The sequence below is a fragment of the Giraffa tippelskirchi genome, chromosome 1 (genome assembly GCF_054371585.1).
Source record: "Giraffa tippelskirchi isolate mGirTip1 chromosome 1, T2T-mGirTip1v1.2.pri, whole genome shotgun sequence".
Classification (NCBI taxonomy): Eukaryota; Metazoa; Chordata; class Mammalia; order Artiodactyla; family Giraffidae; genus Giraffa; species Giraffa tippelskirchi.
Window position 1 is genome coordinate 165,186,444 of NC_137275.1, and position 14,786 is coordinate 165,201,229.

Here is a 14,786-nt window from a genome sequence, read left to right on the forward strand (position 1 = left end):
ATCACGTCACAATCCGAACCCCCTCCAATTGGCCAGTGGGGAGGGTGATTCAACTCTGTTTACTTTCTCCCGCTGCCAGTCAGAACTGCCTTTCGGTGGAGAGGTGCGTCTAGAACTGAGGCGCGCGGCCAATCCGACTGTTCCGTTTCGATGCCTCGTGCTACCCCTACAGCCTCGAACGCTGACATTTAAAAGGGTAACAGCCGGGAGGCTGGAAAGGAGCAGCCGGACGTCTTTGGGAGTGCCCCTCAATCCCTTAGCCGGTCCAGGCCTCCTCGCTCACGTTCCAGCTAGCGGAGTTGTAGGATACACCTTCCCTATTCAGCTGCGTTCTTTCTTATGACAAAAAGATAACGTCCCTTTCGGTTTTCCAGTTCGCAAACAGTTAAGTGACTTCCTGCAAACGCTACAGTCCCAGCAACCAGCCTTCCAATCAAAAGTAAGTTGGTTGATGTCACTGACATTGGCTTAGCCAATCAGAAGGGCGTTCCGAAGACAAGCGCTCCACACTTGTAAACGGGAAGAGCTGTAGTGAAACTGAATATATCCTTGTACTTTGTGTTGCTGATAGTAAAATGGAGATATGTATGGGAGGGCAGGGGTGATGAATAAATGCAAAGTGAGTCTATAATTAAAGAAAACAACTAAATATTATCAGGCCAAGTTGCCCAAGAATAAACACAAATGAGAAAGGATCAATTCGTTTTTTTCCGTTTTGGGAAGTAGCATACTTTAAGGTAGATTTTTAATAATTCTTCCACCCAATGCATTAACTATGACTAATTCATCTTGAAAATGCAGAGCTGACAAAAGTTCTGTTTTAAAGCTTGTTTTTGTTCAGACTACACTTACTTTGAACACTTCATCTTTGCTTTTGTGATGCGTCTTTAATTCCTCTTCTTCCCTCCTGCAGTTTATTCTAAGTAAGCTGTTTTCCTTTTGTGTTCACGATATTTTAATCTTCCTCAAATAAATGGAGCTAAAAATCCCTGTATAACTTTTAAGACTTCAAAAACATTTTTAATTCATTTTCTTTCCACAGCCCCTGTGGGATGTGAGGGTGTGTATGTATCCCTTCCCTCACTTAACAGATATGAACACTAAGATGCAAAGAAGTGACTTGTCTACCTTATCAGGTAGAGAACTCCATGGAAAACATACATCTGATTCCTAGCTCTTTGGGCTTCAGAACTGAACTCTTTGGTTTTGTGAAATATTAACTTTGCTTAACAGATTCTTAAGAACTGGAACCAGCTAAAGCCATTGAATATTGTGGCATTAGTTGATCAACAGTTAGTATGGCTCTTAAGAGTCTGATTAACTAGGTTTGCGTCTCTCTCTGAAAGAATGATGGGGTTGTTGTCCAATTTGATAGCTGAAAAAGGAATCTAGGGCCAGTGTTTCTTGCAGGAGGTGTACTGTCCACAGAATTGATTAAATGTACTTTTACTTTCCTAAGTGGGTGTGAGAGGTACCTGCTTCTATGTGACGCAGATGCAATGAGGTCCAACCATAACCCCCCCTAGCTATTAGCCTTTGTTAAGGTTTGGGAAAGGTTCTAGTCTCTAAAGGAGGGGTCTCAAATTTACCTTTCTAGTTTGAAGGCTAGTGTAGTTTCTTTTGACTTTGCTTTTAAAATGGTATAGAAAGGTATTGCAGTAGGTGACTACATAGCAAAGGGAAGTTTAGAAAGGGGGTGCTGGTCAACTAAGAATATCATCATCACCACCACCATCATAGTAAGGTAGGTACATGTAAAGTGAAGTCATCTTAGAGTTCTTCTATTCCAATCCCCTTGATTTTAGAAAAGAATTCACTGAAGCTCAAAGGAATTTGCCTACTTCATGATTTTTCTGGAACAGACTCTGTCCCCAAGGCTACATAACCACTTAGAAATTCCACATTTGCTTGCGCCTTTAAGGTCCAGCAGAAATACCAGCAGGATCTCTCTGGAACTACTATGATCAAGGCCTGTTACTCTCTCAGATTTGCATTGTAACTGTCATCGCACCAGGTACCTTCATAGCAGACAGTTCTAGAGTTAACGTGGGGTTATTCCAGAAAACAAAGTCTGTATCTCTTCTTGAAGACTGAATCCGGGAACTTGAATAAGTCAATCATCATAGGTTTTTTTTAAAGTATACATTTACTTCTTGCTCTCTTTAACTCCCTTTAATTTAATTTTGTTTGTACTGGACATAAACCCTAAACTCTTCTAACCCATTCATTTCAGAATTATACAAGAAGTAATAAAATACAACTGAGATTTCATTCACATGAATTTCTCTCACACATTTACAAACATAACTGCTACTTGACTTGATTTACAATCTTTTTAAACCCAATAATTCTACAATTGTAGAATGCTTTCTCTTTTTTCTCCTTTTCCACTCATTCCCTCTCCAGATATTTGTTTCTGGTAATGAGTTAGGCAAGGGTAAATAGAGAAATGAAAAGAGAATCTATCCTCAATGAGGCATGATGTTAAATATAGATATAGATAGTTACAGATGTCTCACAACAAATAGTAATTCCTATATCAGGATTTTTTCTTGTATTTTCAACAACAGGGTTTCCTTTCTGTGCTAGGATGCGTATTTAATAGTTTTATGATTAAAACTAATTTATGCTTTTTTGCCAGTATGCAATTGTCCCAATTAAAATTCTGGCAAAATAAATTATCCCAGATTAATGTGAATCATCCCTAATTACAATGAATAATTTACTAGTAAAGTATACATTATGCCACATAAATATAAGAACTCTGTTTTCCCCCAAGTTAATCTTTGTAAACATACATTTCAAAATTGCACAAGCCAACTGAGAGGAGCACAAGCATTCAGAGACTAGAACTGTGCTTACCGTTTTCAAGTATGCATTTTCCTCCCTAATTCCTGTTTAAGTCTTGGTTTTATTTTCCGAGTTCTCAAGAACAATGCCTGTAGCAAGAAGTCTGATTTTCTGTGCATCCTAAAGTAATTATCATTATCACCCCTCCTCAGAGGCAGTACCTACAGTGAGCTGATTTTCAGTAGGTGTTTAAGTCACCATGGGATAGGGAACTGGCCTCCTGGGCCTGAGAGGGGCTGTGTGACCTTAAGCAACCTCTTAGAGCTATTTCCTTATCTGTGAATTAGTGAGACTAGACTAATACATCTGCATAGCCTCTGGGCCTCCCTTGTCCCCCAACCAAAAAAGCCTAATACTTGGGTTTTTTAAACACCATCTCATCTGCTGTACATTTACAAACACAGTTCTTTAGGGCCGTAAAGGTCAGAATACCTCTAATCAATATTTAATTGGAGAGCAGGCACAAATATAAATGCATCCAAGATCCCCTAAATCCTTTATTCCTTAATTTCTCGTTTTCTTTCTTCAAACTAGTTTGTGGGAAGTGGCCTGGGGTCAGAGAAGTGTCACAGAATCTCACCCCTTTTCCTAGGCAAGTTTCCCACCCTAGCTCCAAGTGAGTTATTTCCAGGCAAATTCAGCCCATTCCCAGGCGCTTTCCCTGTTGGTTTTAATCCAAAGCAAAGCAGCCCAAAGCAATTCCCGGGGAGCTAATCACCTGGAGCTTAGTCTAATATACACATTGCCCAGTCTCACCCATGCCTAACGCTCAGAGAGGTTTAGGTTAAAATTGCACTCTGTAGGTAGTGGGTTCCACCAACGCTGCCTTTTCTCATTCTTTCCTTCTTTCCTGCTGGGAGGCGTGGACGGTGCTGGGCAGAGCTGCCAGCCTCCAGGCGGGAAGGAAGGAGAACAGATGGCCCACTGGGGGTAGGGGATCACGTGTCGGACCTCACTCTGGGCTGGATCCAAAACTTCTTTCAGGACCCAGGCCCTTCGACTTCAGCGATCCGATCAAGGCACAGAGGGTATCTTGGGGGCGGGGGGTGGGGGAGATGCGGTGGGAGAAGCACAGTCTTCGTTTTAGTAAGAGCCGAGGAATTAGGGGAAGGTGGGAGTTTGGGGAAGACGGAGGAGAAGCTGAAGGAATCGGGCTTCCAACAATGGCGGCGTGCCCGGATTTGAAATGCAATCAGGTAAACCCCTATCTGGTCAAACGCCCGCGGCCATAATGACAGTTAACACGCAAGGGGGGTGGGGGGATCCGGCCCAGCGAAAAATTGCACGACGCCCTACTTTGCTCTCGCTCCACTTAGCAGCCTTCCGCAAAACTCCAGGCCTCTCCTTTGCCAAGCAGAAAGGCCACCCGTTCATGCATATGCAGGAGGATAAGTTTAGCTCGCAGCCCCCTGAGCTCTAAGGAGCCCCGCGCCGCGCACGCTGAATCACCCGAGCTCGGGGGCGGGCGCTCCGCTGGGGCCGCAGACTGGCGGGCGGCACAGCCACTCGCGGGCTGCGCGCCCCGGCCTGGCATCGCCCTTTTAAAAAGTCTTCCGCAGGCGGCCGCCGCAGCAGCAGCCGGAGGAGGCGAGTTCATCTGAGGACAGTCCTAGTTCTCAGAAATCCCTTCCCTGCTGGAACATCAAGCTCCCTTTACTGCAGTTGAACAAACTGCCCTAGATTGGGGGATGAGGAACCCGCCCCAAACTCGTGCAAGAAGCTCCGGGCCCCTGCGCCCACGTGAACTAACCTTGAAATTAGCCCCTTTACCCGGTCGGGAGAGGGTGGGAATGGGCGGGGGCCGCTGGTTGGCCTTTTGTGGCCCAAGCTCTAGGGTTTGCGACCTCTGCGTACGCGTACGGCCCCCACCACCCTGTTTCATAACTCTGGCGGGACTGCATTAAAAAAAAAATCCCTGGGGTAAGATAGGTGTTGGGGGGAGGGGTTGGGAGGAAGAGGAGGTACCTTCTCCATCACCCACGCCCGTGAGGAAGAGGAAAACCTGCCCTGCGGTCCCCCTGGGAATACTGCAGAGTAGGGTGTCAGATGACATCAGCTTCTAAACATAGCCCGCACCGCACCCCAACTCTGAGCGCCGAGTGCTGGACTCGGGCGGGGGAGCGGGGGAAGCGCGTGCTGCTGGCCGCGGGCGGGGCGGGCCGGGCCGGCTGGCCGGGCTGTGCGGGAGGAGATGACTTTGCAGGAATCAAGCTTGAAGAATTTGCAGGCAAACCTCTCCCGCAATGGTCGGGCCACAAGGTTAGGTAACATTCGTGCCATTCCGCGCTCTCCCCTGCCCCACAAAAGCCACACACACGTATGCGCGCAGCCCTTGGCTCTAAAGTGCCTTTATTTATATAAATCAACCCATTCCCCAGCCATAGCTGTAGCGCCCAGTTAGGTCAGTTGGGGGACCCCCCCGCGCCCTCTTAGCCCAGCTCCTGCCTCCAGGCTAAGCCTGAGAGGGGGTCGGCGCGGCCCTCCCGGTGAGTCAGATGGGCTGTGTTTCCTGCGGTTGTTGTGGAACAGTTTGTCCTTTTTACTCCCCGCCCCCCGCCCGATCTCCACCCCCTTGGTAAATATAGCGCTCACGTTTCATCATCTCTTTGTCCGACGAGCGCCAGACACCCCGGCCCGCGGCCCCCGCAGCCTCCCTCCTCCTCTCGGTTCGCCGTTACCTCGCATAACCCCGCGCGGGCGGGCGGCGGGCAGCAGCCTGCCCCGCGGCCCCGGCCAGCCCTGCTCCCCAGCGCTTCCCGCCGCAGTAGACAGACTCTTCCCCCCTTCCACCCCGTACTTCGCTTCCAGTTCCCACTTAAGTTGTGCCCCCATGCCCTCGTCCCACCCGATATCCCAGTGTCCTTGGGACCAGGTCAGCAGTGTGTAGGTGTTGAAAGGTAGACACCGCTTCTTCCCAGCCCCAGGCGGCACTCACGCCCAGGCCAGCACTGCATCTGCCACTCACCCATCCTCCCCCTTCCCAAGGCCGCCCCCCTGCTCCCCTCCTGAGCGCAGGTGACAGCTGCTCAGACTGATTCACCGACAGCTGAACTAGCTACGAGTACTTGGGGGTAGGCGCTTCATGAACCGTCTCCTTCCCACCCCCTCACCCCAGAGAGGAGTGGGCTGGTGGGTCAGGAAAGGCAAGATGGGTGGATAACAGCCGAGAACCGCTTGCTTACTCTTCCCTCTCTCCCGTCCCCTCCCAGTTTCATTTCCACACATACAGCCACCCACCGGGGACCGGAGGCGGCTGGTGTTCTCTGAACGCAGGGAACTGGCTCTCTCTGTGGTCTTGTGTTTACTTCCCGCCTCCTCTCCACCCGCCTCCTCCTCGCCCCCACCGCCCCACGCCGCCTCCCGCCCAGAGCAGCTGGGAAACCTGCAGCAAAACACTGCAGTCATGAGACTTCCCTGGACTCGGGCTGTGGCTCCGGTTGCCCTGCCCTGACCTGTGTCCACTTGGGGCACTTCTGTGTCCTGGAAAGGCCCTTGGGGCTCCCCACCCAGGAATGTGGAAGAGGCCTGCCTCTCTCCCTTCCTCCTCTCCCCACTTGGCACCAGATATCATCCTGTGGGGGCCCTACCTGGCTGCCTTTTTGGCCAGGGCTCTGGGCCACCTCCATGAGTGGCCACCTGTCCAGGGACAGGTAGTGAGAGCACTGACAGTGTGTAAGAATTCAGCGTCCAGGATGCCGCAGAGCTGGCTTATTTGCCATCACAGGCTGTCCCTTTCCGGACAGGGTGCCCAAAGTTCCCTGCTGACCGAGGTTTTCAGGCAGATTCCTGTTTTCGCAGGGACACACCCTCTCCAGAGGGAATCTGGCAAAACCTTCCCTTTCCAAGCCTGCTTCCCAGCAGAGGAAGAATTCAGCCTCTCCCCTAAGGAAGCTGAATGAACAGAGTTCTGAGGAGGCCATGAGAGTTGAGCTCTGGGTGCCGCCTGCCCGAAGTTCACCCCATTTAAAAACCATCTCTTCACCACCACTGGGCCGGCCACTGTTATCAGCTTCCTGTCCTTCAGCAGCACACATGTTGCACAGATGCTGTTTTGGTATTTGATAGCAGAGAAGAGGGAGTGCAAGTCCCAACAGTTCCCTGGTTTCCTTCTGACTCCATCACCCTGTATAAATCTCACCCTGGATGGCCTCTCAGAGGCGAAGGAGAGAGGGGAGCTTATTGAGGCCCTAGAGAGTAGACTTCGTAACACAGCAGGTCTCCCTACACCTGGAGAATTACTACCCAAGTAAGACTGTTTCTCCCATCTGCCCCCCAGCTTCTCTGAAGTACCTGCCATCAGACTATACCACAGCTTGCTTGTTACTGTGTTCTGCCACATCTCTCTTGTGTTAGCCACCCCACCCCCCATTCCCTGCAGATTCTAGCACCTGACACACAGTCCTCTACCCCCACCTCATTCCTGCTAACATTTTCAGTGAATTCCATATCCTTGTTGAAACCCTCCAACCACATCCCTCTCCACCCTACTGTCATGTGGGTACCCTGGACCTTTGCATCACCAAATAACAACGGCACCACCGAACTTTTCATTTCAAACATTCTGTTCCCTGATCAACACCTCTGCCCTTCCAGCTTCTTTAATAATAGCCCTAATAACCCCATCTGAACATTTCTTTGCCCCTATTCTTAACCTCCAATCTACTTTCCCACTGTTATCACAGCCCTAATATTCTCACATCTTGCCTACCTACATTAGATTTCATAGTCTATCACTATATCATCCCTTTGTATATACTCCTCACTTCCTTGTACTTCGGACCACCTGCCTGGCAAAACCCTGGTTCTGTCCAGCTTGACACACCAGACAAAAATAATGGTGCTAGCTGTTGTCACTAAATTTATGATCATGAATCTCCAGTGGGCTCTCAACACTGCCCTCTGCATTTCCCTAGTTGGTTTACTTTCCCACACTCTGAAATGACTACATTGCACCTCCTTTCCCAAATATCCAACACCTCTCCCCTTCCTCACTCTGAGCTGAAAGCTTTACTTCTCATTTCACTGAGAAAAATAAAAGCAATTTCACAAGAACTCCTCATATTCTACCCACCGTGTCTTCCATCCTACCTGCCTCTTTGCCTGGACTCTGCCTTCCCTCCTGTCTCACGTATGTAGTGTCTCTGCTCTTATCTAAAGCAAGACCTTGGCACCATGGTCTCCTCCCCTGTTGACTAATGATTGTTCCTGAAATAATCTCATCTCCTGCTAATCAATTGTCCTTCTCTCCTAAATAATTCACTTCAGCACAAAAATATGTGGTACTCCTTCCTGTCTTTTCTTTTCCCCCAAACTTTATTTTTTTTAATATATTTATTGATTTGGCTTCACCTGGTCTTAGTGTGGCACATGGGATCTTTGATCTTCACTGGGACCTGCAGGATCTTTTTTCAAAATCTTTTGGTTGCCTTACACAGCATGTGGGATCTTAGTTCCCGGACCAGGGATCAAACCCACACGGTGACACTGGCAGAGTCTTAACCACTCGACCACCAAGGAAGTTCCAACTCCCAAGTTTTATCTTCAGTCCAGACCTCTGTCTTGAGTGTCACACCTGACTATCCATTCCTCATCTCTGCTTGGAAGATCTAACAGGAATCTCAAAGTTAATATATTAAAATTGAACTACTGAGTACAACATAGGGAACTATACTCAGTATCTTAAAATAACCTATATTAGAAAATAATCCAAAAAAGAATACATATATATGTATTACTGAATCACTTTGCTGTGTACTTGAAACTTAACACGACATTGTAAATTAACTATACATCATAAAAATAAATAAAATTGAACTACTAGTTATTTCCTTAATTCAAAGTCCTTCCCATCTTAGGTGAACGGTATTCCTGTGACTCTGATTGCTCAGGCCCCAAACTGAGGAGTTATTCTTGATTCCTCTCTTTAATTTATACCCCACAGCTTTTCCATCAGGAACTCCTGTTAGCTGTATTTTCCACATACAGCCAGAATCTGGCACTTCTGGTCTCCTCTACTGCCACCACCTTCATCTCTCAAATGGATAACTTTAGTGGTCTTCAGCTGGTCTTCCTGCTTCCACTCCTGCTCTGGTTTCTTTTCTCAACACAATTGCTCAAGAGCTCTTTTAAAAGTATAGACCACTGACAGTTGGATGCTCTATTATTTGCAGCCTAACAGACACATTTAGGAAGAAATGTTTCAGTAGATTAGAGGCACATTAATCGAACTTAAATCAGCTGAGCTATGAACTATAGGTAAACACATATCAGACACTATGGAGTAGTTTTGCAAGAATTTGGGAGGTTAAGGGGAAAAGCGGATGTAGGGATATATAGAGGGAAGGAAAGATGCTCAGAACATTCTAGATTGCAAATATTTGAATATGCTTCATTGAGGAGAAGTTAGAGGTTAGGCCGAAATTTGTCATATATGAAGGAGGACATCACTGATAAAACAAGGTACAGAGGGCAACATAATCTCAAGAGCCTAGAAGGAAAATTGAAAGCTCTGTCTTCCTTTGAGGCAGAAAGAACAATGTGAATCTGGCTGAAACATGGAGAAGTTTGGAAGTAGAAAAGAGGAAAGCCCTGGGGAGCTCATGCCAGTTTTCTTTGTGGAGCAGAAACAAGGTAGTCTGTGCAAAGGAGATGATGGGGAATGTTACAGAGGCCATGGGGAACATGGCAGGGGTTTGAAATGCCTGTCATTGAAATAAGCCACCTTATTTATATCTCCTTGCACTGGGCCTAGCACATGACAGTTTCTATCTGTTGGAAGAATGAATTGACTCAGTATGAGTAACAGGATCATTGAATAGCAACAGCTGAGATGGTAAACCATGTATTTGTGAGGCTTTCTTAATTTTTATTTCTTGTTACAAAATGAATATCTTTTCATTGTAAAAGAGCTAAAAAATACAGATAAACCCAAAGAAAAGAAATAAAAATCAATCATATATCACAAACCTGGAGGTAACCATGGTTAATATTTCAGTATATATTGGTCTTACCCTTTTTATGAACAACTATACATTAAAAAAAAGTGAGATCAGGCCATATATATGTTTCTATAATTTTTTTTTCAGTGTGTTAACAAGTCAGCTGAATAATTTCAGCTAACAATTCTAGCTGAAATTATTTTACATTCTACCTTATTATTTAAAATAATTATCTTCTGAATAAGTAAACATTCACATGGTTCAATTTTAAAAGTTTAAAGGGATATATAATGAAAAATCTCTTCCCCAACCCTATCCTTCAGATATCTAATTACCCTTTCCAGAAGCAACTAAGTTGTTGTTGTAAATCCTTCCTGAGATATTTTCTATATATCCAAGAAATACAAAAACACTGCCCACATTATTATATAAATGGTTAGTATCATAGCAATGTTATGCATCTTTTTTAAAAAAGTAATTTTATTTTATTTATGTTTGGCTGTGCTGGATCTTCATTGCTGTGTGGGCTTGTCTCTAGTTACAGAGAGCGAGGGGCTACTCTCTAGCTGCTGTGCGTGGGTTTCTCACTGAAGTGTCTTCTCTTGTTGCAGAGCATGGGCTCTGGAGCATAGGCTCAATAGCTGTGGGACATGGGCTTAGTTGCTTCATGGCATATAGGATATTCCCAGATCAGGGATCAAACCTGTGTCTTCTGCATTGGCAGGCAGATTCTTTACCACTGAGCCATCAGGGAAGCCCCTGTTATGCCTCTTGCTTTACCAAGTTAATAATATATCTTAACTCCCTGGTGGGTCCAGTGGTTAGGACACAGCCTGAATTCAATCCCTGGTTGTAGAATTTAGATCCTGCATGCTGTGTGTGCAGCCAAATACATTTTTTAAAATAAATAAATTAAACTACATATATATATATCTTCATGATCACTATTACAGATGAATACATATAGTTTCTTCCTGTCTTTTTTGGTTGTTCACTCAGTTATGTCCAACTCTTTGCAGCACCATGGACTATAGCATGCCAGGCTTCCCTGTCCTTCACTGTCTCCTGGAGTTTGCTCAAACTCATGTCCATTGAGTCAGTGATGCCATCCAACCATCTCATCCTCTGTCATCCCCTTCTCCTCCTGCCCTCAATCTTTCCCAGCATCAGGGTTTTTTCCTCCTGTTTCCTGCTGTCTAAGGGCTGCCACAGAATTCTAATACAAATGTATCTTAATTCATTTAATGAGTCCCCTGCTTCTCAGCATTTACGTTACTTTGGGTCTTTTAGGATTTCAAAAAAGACTACTTTAAATAAACTTCTTTTACTCTGGAGCAGGCAATGGCACCCCACTCCAGTACTCTTGCTTGGAAAATCCCATGGACGGAGGAGCCTGGTAGGCTACAGTCCATGGGGTCGCTAAGAGTTGGACATGACTGAGCGACTTCACTTTCACTTTTCCCTTTCATGCACCGGAGAAGGAAATGGCAACCCACTCCAGTATTCTTGCCTGGAGAATCCTAGGGACGGCGGAGCCTGGTGGGCTGCCGTCTATGGGGTCACACGGAGTTGGACACGACTGAAGCGACTTAGCAGCAGCACTCTGGAGCAATATACTTCAAGGATAAAGTTCTTAAAAGTGTAATGGTGGGTTAAAAGCTACGTGCCATGCCATTGTAATCTTGATGGATATCAAACTGCTTTCCCTAGAGTTTGTACTATGTACCATGCATGTGTACAAACTCCAAACAGCAGTGAATGAAAGTATAAACTAGCAATGTATAAAAGTGCCTGTTTCTCAGACTCACAGACTTAGAGAATGATTGCCAGGGGAAGGATGGGAAGAATGGATAGTTAGGGAGTTTGGGATGGACTTGTACACACTGCTATATTTAAAATGGATAACTGACAAGGCCCTACTGTATAGCACATGGAACTCTGCTCAATGTTAAAATGTGGTAGCCTGGACAAGTTTGAGGGAGAATGGATACATGTATATGTATTGCTGAGTCCCTTCACTGTTCACCTGAAACTATCACATTGTTAATCAGTTCTACCCAAGTACAAAATAAAAAATTTAAAAAGAAAAAAACAAAGTGCCTCTTTCTCTACATCTTCATCAATGAGGTGGTTAAAAAGGTGTTTGATCTTTGCCAACTTGATTGATAAAAATGGTATTTCAGGGTGCTTTAAATTTTCATTCTCTCATTAGAGATGAGGTTAAGAACCTTTTCATATGTTTGAGAGCTCTGGATATTTCCTTTTTTAACCCATAGCTATCATCCATTTTCTTCTAGACTGTGGACTTTTTCCCCTCTAGAGTCTTTCTATATTAGAACTTTGTGATATGGATCACAAATATTTTTTCCCAATTTGTCATTTGCCTTTTATCTTTGCTTAGAGTTTTTGTCATGCACAAGTGTTTTTTTGTTATTGTTATATTTATCAGTTTCTTATACTTCTAGATATCTTGTAATTTGAAAGTCCTTCTCCATTCATATTATAATTGTCCCATGGCTTCTTCTAGTCCTCTTATGATTTAGTGATCTATTTAAAATTTTTTGGGGGTATAATTTCTGATGGAGAAGGAAATGGCAACCCACTCCAGTACTCTTGCCTGGAAAATTCCATGGACGGAAGAGCCTGGTAGGCTACAGTCCATGAGATCACAAAGAGTCAGACACGACTGAGTGACTTCACTTTGTACTTTGTAATTTGTGAAGTGTGTACCCAATTAAAATTTTTTCCAGATGATATCTAGTTATTTTAATCCTATGTGTTGATTTTATTTTTTTAAAGATACAATCATGTCACCACTAAATACAGTTTTTCTTCCTTTTTTTTTTGAGCTTTGTGCCTTTTTTTTTTTTTCCTTTTACCTCCTTGTACTTGCTAAAACCTCTAGTAAAATGTTGGCTGAATTAGGGGAGTGAGCATCTTTGCCTTGTTCTTGACCTTACCTGAGAGCAAACTGGTAAAGGCCCAGGCTGGCTCTGTGTTGCCAAATTGCTCTCGGTAAAGTTTATGCCACTTTGAACAATATTGCAGTATATGGAGTTGCCTAGGAAGCCATAACCATTAAGTACAATGTTAGCTCTAAGTTGTAGATACACTTTATCAGACTGAGAAAGTACCCTTCTATTCCTAGTTTGTTGAAAGTTTTTTTTTTTTTCCCTTTTAAATATATTTATTTATTTACTTGGCTGCACGAGGTCTTAGCTGAGGCATGTGGGATCTAGTTCCCCGAGGGATCAAATCCGGGCCCCCTGCATTGGGAAGGTGGAGTCTTAGCCACTGGACCACAGGGAAGTCCCTGTTGAAAGTTTTTGTCATTAATTTTAACAAGTACTTTTTCTATACCTATAGAGGTGATCATATGCTTTTTTTGGCCTTTAATCTGTTAATGTGGTGAATTATATTGATTAACTTATGACTGTTAAGTCGACTTGCATTTCTAGAATAAATCACACTTAGTTATAATTTATTACCTTTTCATATATTGCTTGGTTCTATTTGATAATACTTTGTTAAGGATTTTCATAATATTTTCAAGAGGGATTTTGGTCTGTATCCCTCATATTGGTCTTTCCTTGTAATGTCCTTGCTATGTATTGATTCGAGATTCCACTTTAGTCATATACTGAATTTCCATAAATGTTTGAGTCCATTTCTGGATTTTATGCTATATTTTGTTTCATTAATATTTGTCTTTCCCACCTCATTATTGTTAATGGATGCATTGTTGGATATTTGGGAATTAGGTTTTTCCAAGATTCCACTATTACAGGCAATGCTGTAATAAGTAGTATTTTGGCTAATTCTTTCCCCTCTCTATGATTATATACTTAGTATATAAATCCTTAGAAGTTGAATACCTGGGTCAATGGGTAGATGTAATTTTAAGTATTTAGCTACTTTTCAACAAGTGCCCCACCAGGAAAATAGAAACCATGGCAATTGTTTCAATCAGGGTAACTATTTAAGGAATAATTATTATTGTTGGAAAGGCTGAAGGAGCAAAAAGTTGAGATAGATGAGTAAAACTGCAAGAAGCTACTACCAACCCTAGGGTTATAGGAGCAAACAGAAGAAGGTGGTATTGCCAGAACCTAGGACATGCTTACTGCAGACACTGGGAAGACTGAATTGTTGTTGAAACCATTCATGCTGCTGCTAGAGTTGCTGTAGGATGTGGGAACCATAGTCACACTACTGCAGCTGCTGGAACCACAGGGTACTACTCCACTGCCTCTGAGACCAGAAGCAGAGAGGAATACAAAAGCCTTCTTCCTTCCTGCCTTCAGGTTGGCCCTCCCACCTCACCAATACCTGCAACTGACTGAACCTAATCAGAATCAAAATGGCCAAGAAGCCTAGAAAAAATGTGCAGAATCCAGCTCCCTGTGATACAAAGAAGCAAGGCCAGCTTCATGGCCGTTCCATCTGCACAAGTTCAGAGGCCCCCACCCTTAGAAGGGCCCCATGCTGTCACTCTCTTGAAATTTTTTTTGAACAGTCTAGCATTTTTGTTTTTCACTGAGCCAGCAAATATGGATTTGGTTCTGCAGAGCAGAGCATGGAAGGGCAAAAACGGATCTTAGAGCAGAGAGGAAAATGCCAGGACTGCTCTGTGTTGCCAAATTGCTCTCCACAAAATTTATATCAGTTTGAACTTAGTGAAGAGTTGCCTAGGAACCCAACCATAAACTAGTTACAGCACTGATAAGCAAGTTTCTAAGGTTTCCCCCAAGCAGTCCCTAACAGTTCCAAAAGCAAAAGCAGAAAAGTTGTCCAACTAGTTCTCTGGCCTCTCAACTCAGAGTCAGCTTAACCCCATATGTGATTTGATATGTAATTTCCCTACCTCACCCCTTCAAGGAGGAAACAGATCTGACTGGGGAATGTGTTAGCTGTCATAAAGTCCATTACATAATCGCTTTTGTATTTGCATATCTGGTCTATCATTATATTTATCTTTTATCACTCTTCTTTCTGTAC